Genomic DNA, 6,816 nt, shown 5'->3' on the forward strand with positions numbered 1-6,816 from the left:
AAATTGTTAAATAACAGCTCACAATGTGCTTTATTCATCACCCATTTATATTTTTTGAAACTATTTTTAAAACATCTTAAATTACTTTTACGTCATTCNAAGCAAAGCAAATAAGGTTATCAGTACGTGTATCGTATTGTAGCCCTATCTATTGGTGGTGTTCTGCGGAAGCCGTGCGTCATAATTTCGGCAGTAAACGTCATACGTTACCAGCCCCGGCTGAGATTGTTGATGGATCGCTAGGGGGTTGGAGGATCTTATGGTTTGCGAGAGCAAATTGAAATTAACAACAATTGCGGCCTATAAACCGTTATTCAGCTTCAGCTATTCGTCTCATAAGTCATACTCATAAGTCATTATGAGATGAAAAACTGAAGTAAATCAATAGGTACCTTAGTAAATGAATGATATTATTCAAACTTTTGCTAATGTGAAAATCCTAAAAATACTTTTAATATTAATCTGATCATACTAAAAGTGAATGAGATGATTAAGTATCAATTGATGGCAACAATGTCTTTAGAGAGTTGGCAACTTCGATAAAAATTAAGTCTCTTAGCTATTTTCTCAAGAAGTATAAATGTTTTGATTTATATTTGAGCAAATTACTGATAGATATTGTAAGATGGTTAGGTTATAAGTTGCCCGATCTTGGTTATGTAAAATTTGTAACACAAAGACAATGAAAAAAGTAGGTATGGTAATTTACGTTTGATGTAAAGTTAGTGTTAGTACTTCACTACCGATGAATATCAAAAATAATAACACCACCGCTTTTGAAAATGCAACTCAGTACCAAAACAAAACTTGCCACTCACTGACAGAATCATTTGTGTCACAGAAGTGGCACTGTCGGTGATCCATCACGAAGGGGTGAAGCTTTGAGTAAGCACTGTCATACCGTCTGTAAGAGAAAATGCGATCGACAAACAAAATTGATATCGTTCTTTGTATCTTGTAAATTTATTTGATGCTACACGAGCAACTGGGGCTTGAACCTAAATAAACTTTCAAAAATAATTGTATAATCGAGATTTATTTGTTGAATCTTAATGGTAATTTTTACACCAGCAATTAGAAGGTGAATGCGGATTACAAACATGATGATATTTAGGGTCAGGTTAACCGGTTCCTGAACTCCTGGTAAAGTTTCAGAATCAGTATTTAATGCTATCTATTATTACAAGGATGTCAATGACCGACGACATCATAAAGGTAGCAGGAAGGCGCTGGACGCAGGCCGCTACCAACCGGGCAGCATGGAAAGCAATGGGGGAGGCCTATGTTCAGCAGTGGACGTCCTATGGCTGAGATGATGAATGATTACCTAGGCATAGCTATTCAAGACCTATTAAACAAAAAGTTGTAGTTTTAATAGATACGTTCCTAAATAACAAGAACTATGAGCTTATTATTCTAGAGAAAAATTACAGTGATGTTTCTCTGGAAAGCATTACAGCTACAGCAATTTGTTTCACTATTTTGATGAATTAATAATACCTATTATTACTTTATGAGTATCTGTATTTATTTGATTGATATAATAAGAGCAGCAAAGTGTGTCACAAAGGCAGCGAGATTGACAGCGGTGATGGATCACTGAAGGGGTACAACACTTCTATAAGGTACATCCACAGCACATCAAACTATGCAATTTTGTCGCAAAATAGCATCTATTTCCACTACATTAAGATGCTGCAACGTTTAGCTTGATACGCTCTATCATGGTGAGAGCTTAATCCGTCGTGTTTGCTTTTAGTTCTTGACAAACAATGAGGTGGTATGATGAAGTATTGATTAATTGATACAAAAAGGGAGTAATTTTATTATTTGTGCCTCTAAATAAAATAACAACGTGGGAAATCCGAAGACAAAATGACAAGATGACCTGCCCCCTTAGACAATGTAACATTTGTGACAGATTCGATTTCGTGATCGCTTCGTTAAGTCTTCTAAGCGAGAAAAATATGAAAAGTATCATGTAGAGTGGATTAGGAAGGGCGTATACTTTGATTTGCAGTGAAAGATCACTTATAAATCCGACAAAGAGATCGAAGTTAAATTCCTTAAAGACCAACCTGGATGAGGGCAGCGCAGGACCGGTCGATAGAAAGCCGTTGTCCAGCAGTGGACGTCATTTGGCTGAAACGCACGAACGAAAGACCTCTCTGTTGAATTTACTAAAACATAACAAACTAACAACATGGAGCGAGAAACATTCTCATAGAAACATTTCACACACTCGTGACAACATAGTAGTCTGGCAGTAATATTGTGGCTCAGTTTGTGACCCAATTTTCTCGCATTTTCATAAAAAGAGAAGATCTAGCGGTATATGAAACGGGTTTGTAGAATCTATATATATAAAAATGAAACCCGTTTCGCGTTGTCACGGCATCACGTGTGAACGGCTGAACCGATTTCGATAATTCTTTTTTTTAAATGTTTGTGGAAGTCCAAGGATGGTTCTTACGGAAAAAAATATTAAGAAAATCTCTACGCTAAGGCGGTACGAAGTTCGCCGGGTCAGCTAGTATGTGATAAAAAGATGGTAGTTACCTATAGGATATGTGATAAAAAGATGCTACCTATAGGATATGTGATAAAAAAATATGCTACCTGTATGATATGTGATAAAAAAGATGCTACCTATAGGATATGTGATAAAAAAGATGCTACCTATATGATATGGTATAAAAGTATTTCACCTAGTTTAGAATGTCCTTGATAAGGCGGTAAGTATGTGATCAATTCTACAGACATTTTGCATGAATCTAGGGACGTATCTTAGGTCCTCATCATCTTTCCATTAAGTCTTCTACTAAACCGTGTTTTTACCACTACGGAGATGAGGCTTTTTAAATAAAGTTTTACAATATTTACCTATTTGTATCACATATTGCTTAAGTTTTGAAAAGTCGCAACGTATCTGGTAACGTAAAAACACTTGGTAGATCTCTACATTAAAATTTATTTGGCTATGGAGATTTTAACTTGTTTTTTATACTAGTGTTTTACCGGCGTAATAAACATTAATATACATTTCAATCTAAGTTTCACAATTAAACGCAGGCAGTTTAAAGAAATCTGAAGTTTAATAACTTATCAGGAAATATATCAACTACCATCAAGCTCTACATCATGCTGAATTATCTTTAGCTACCGCCGTTTTTGCCGCAGGCAAGTTTGCAGTTCAGGCACGAATTCCTCTCAAGTTCTATTTACTTAGTGTATCGTGGCACATGGTAGTACATAGCATGCATGAGTATGAGGCTCTCGGTGGGCGTGTCTGGGCGAACGACGCCCCACGCGGGAGGCGGGCCCGCGCTACAGACAACTTGATATTGAAATATTTAATCTAGAAATAGTTAAGTAATAACCTATCATATACAGTAGTAATACCATGAAAGCATCGTAATGGTGTGTCGATTTCGTGGAATGATACGCTCTATTTAGTAAAAGGCTTGTATCGTGGTAAGGGATGGGTATCGAAAAGAATTGAGTCCCAATAAATAAACTAATGAAAATGTAAAAACCTGTTTTTACTAAGTACCTTACACAAAATAATCATAGTTAGTTTGTGAAGATCAAACGTGTGGATCTTACTATTAACGAATGGATAGAAGTCTTAGCACACCACACACTACTGACTATAAAATGCGAACGTTGAATCGGCGCGATTTAGGCGGTATTAATGCTAGAAAATTATTAAATTCAGACAACCGGGATAATAACAAGACGTTCTTATTTAACTATTAAGGTAAAAAGTGTCGCTAAAATTGGTGTAGGTACAGTTGTGGTAAAATTCTCAATTGAAATCCGTGGACCTACGATAAAAATGTGAAACCACGTAGATGCAGATTTCAGCGGTTTTTAGGGGATTTTAACATTAAAGTGAAGACAAAGATAAACTGAGTATCGCGAATACATTACGTAGAATATAAAACCAATCATCACACAGGTTTTGAAATTTTATCATACCAAAAATAGCGGATTTTACATTGAGGTCTTATCCAGAATAAGACTTACCTACTCCAACAATTTTTGAACATACAGAACAGAATTAGAGATTTATCTACCAAGCAACTTTACTATTACCTACTTAAATAGTCAATTAGTAAAAAAAAATGTCAAGTTTGCTAATCATGTTTTGTTAGGGGTTGTATCTATTTCAGGATTTTATAGCCTTTTTCAGTGTGAACAAAAATTTACCTAGGTATGCTTTTTGAAAGCCTAGAAAGACTCAGTTCTTGCTTGAAGAAAGGTCTGCCAAATCTTAATAATTTAATAACATCGGATTTTGGTCTGTGTATGAAATTATATGAATAAATTATGATAAAGTAGGACAGTAGCGTGATACCTTCATGTGAAACTTTTTATTTTAAAAATTATCTTGATATTGACTGTTTCAGAAATAAAATACTAAATCAGCCTAAGATTTTACTTAGTATCTGAAATAAATAATTTTATTTATTTATTGAAAATCGAACAATGAAGCCTATGGTATCGCTTTATTGAGTGATGATTTCATGTTATTGTGCCTATGCTCCACAAGGAGAAAGGGGTAAATAACAAATACCTTAGAACGTGTTTCGACAACTATGATTTCTGTATGTTCATTGTGTGTTTTGTTTACAAGAATGCCTAAGTAGTTATATTTTAGTAGAAAAGTAGAGTGTAATTTTTAGTTTTGTTAGGGTTGAGTAATAAAATTTTATGTCAATTTACAGATTTCTTGCTTTATAAAATTTAGTTATTATGATGTACCTAAACTAGTAGCGTAATTTAACATTTATTTAGCCCACATTGATCAAATCAATTTTCTTCAACACAAAGTTAGCGGATACTGTTGTGGGGATAACGGGGATATACCATTTATTTTGTATGAAAAATATCGGACTGTTAAAATGCAGATTAACCTTAATAAATTATTTTCATACCTACGAAGCTACATTTCATTTCCTTTGTAAGTAGGTGACATTAATACATAATTCTCTAATTAATATTAATAACCATTTGAATTTAAATTTATATTTAACACAAACCACTTACAAGTTCCCAACAAATAAGTATTTAAAATGGAAATACTATTGTTATCACCAAGTTATAAAAATTACTGTAAGTAACTTACTCAAACACACATTGTCACAGTTGCACCGTTACACAGCACGGTACAGTCAACATCAATCGAGTCATCGACAACTTATCACAACACTGCACTTGCACCACTCAACTACAGTTTTCAAATCACCCTACAGTCCAGGTCCAAGAATCAAACACTAAGCACCACGCGGGAAGGTCAGCAAAAAATCATCAATAGAAAAATGTTATCAGTGCTACTATCGGAATGTCAGTGTGGCGTGGCGACTGTCAACTGTCTACTAAACGAATCGTCACTGCTCGTTTGCCGCCATGCCCACTTCTACACACTGGTCAGAGGAATAACGTCGTAACTCCGAAATGACAACATCACACTCCCAACACTATTGTAACCACATACGACTCATTTCATAAAACTCGTGCTACGAGTTCAGACCGTTCCCCTTCAAGCTATGCACCTACTAAATGCATTCTCTTTACTCTTCACACCACCGCGCAAGTTTATCTTTCATCTCTCTCGTTTGACGTTTCCAAGTTTTTAGTTTTAAATTAGCGATTTGCAAAGCTGCACTCGATTTTTGGTAATGAAAATTGACTTATCGGTGGCCAATATTTTTCTTTATTTCAGGATATTTTTTCACGAAATTTCGTCGAAGAATAAGCTTGATATTTGATCTCGAAACAAATCGTGACTGTGGCCGGATAGCGCCGTCTCAGTCGCACGAGTATTTCTTGTTTGTTTCACGTTGCGCTATTGGGCCAATAGCATTTACGGAGCAACCCACCTTACGGCGTATAAACTACCGTAGAATATTGTGCTCTATCGCTTGTGAATAAAGTTTAACTTTTTAGCATTTAATTCGAAGTTACCGGCGTTTGTCACGCAAGAGTTCTAATTTTAAATCAAGTGTAGGCGGGGCTCCCGTGTCAGAGCTTTTATATTGAAAAACGAAATGTCTTTAAAGAAACCTGTTTTGAGAAACTTAAGCCTTTTGTGTTTAGAGGCTTTAAGTTTAGCGTCGGAGGCGAGTTACGTCTTTCTTCGGCGGGAGCGCTTCGTGCCAGCATCACTGAAATAAAGTAAAAAAGTTTAGAGTAACCGGCATGTCGGTATTTTCCTTTTGTTGCTCGATTTTTGTTTTGTGAACGGGACATTGCATGAGAAATGCAATGCAACAATATGGCGGCGTATTCATCTGTACGTATGCAGTTTTCATGGCATATTGAGACTGGCGGAGTGGTCCAAGCGAACAGTTCCGTTATAAAATGTCACTTAGCTTGTGAAGTATCTCATGCCATCACTTTGAGATAGGAAAAAGAAGACAAAGAAAAGTATTCGTATCATAAGCTATTTTTTAAAAGTTATTTACCACAAATTATCTGAAAATCTACATGAAATAACATTGTCTCAAAAATCCTCTTTAAGATCTTTTTGCGAAAATAAGGCATTTTCTCAAAATGTTTTTTACCTATCATATTATTATTCACTTTTCTCATAATACACTTTTGGGACTTGGGTCATACAAATGGCCGTACTAACACAAAAGCCCCCATTTATGGGAACCTTTAGGTTCGGACTGTTGTCACTGTGCCACAAGACGAATTTTTACAATTTCGTAACTCTCATATTCCTATCTACTCATTCATTGAAAATTTTTCTCTATCATGAAAAGGTGTCAATATTTCAGGAGTAACATTATTTCTTAAATACTTCAT

The 6,816-nt window shown here is 35.4% G+C and overlaps 1 protein-coding gene across 1 annotated transcript in view; it reads right to left on the reverse strand.

Moving 5' to 3' along the window:
- The window catches only part of pb (homeobox proposcipedia), a 58,143-nt gene extending 52,775 nt beyond the window's left edge, over positions 1 to 5,368 (reverse strand). The window contains exon 1 of the mRNA XM_028314885.1: positions 5,132 to 5,368. The gene's annotated coding sequence lies outside the window, so the exon portion shown is untranslated. The remainder of the gene's footprint in view (positions 1 to 5,131) is intronic.
- Between the last annotated feature and the right edge of the window lie 1,448 nt (positions 5,369 to 6,816).

This window comes from Ostrinia furnacalis, unplaced genomic scaffold (genome assembly GCF_004193835.3).
Source record: "Ostrinia furnacalis isolate ACB-3 unplaced genomic scaffold, ASM419383v2 OfSCF4915, whole genome shotgun sequence".
NCBI classification, from domain to species: Eukaryota; Metazoa; Arthropoda; class Insecta; order Lepidoptera; family Crambidae; genus Ostrinia; species Ostrinia furnacalis.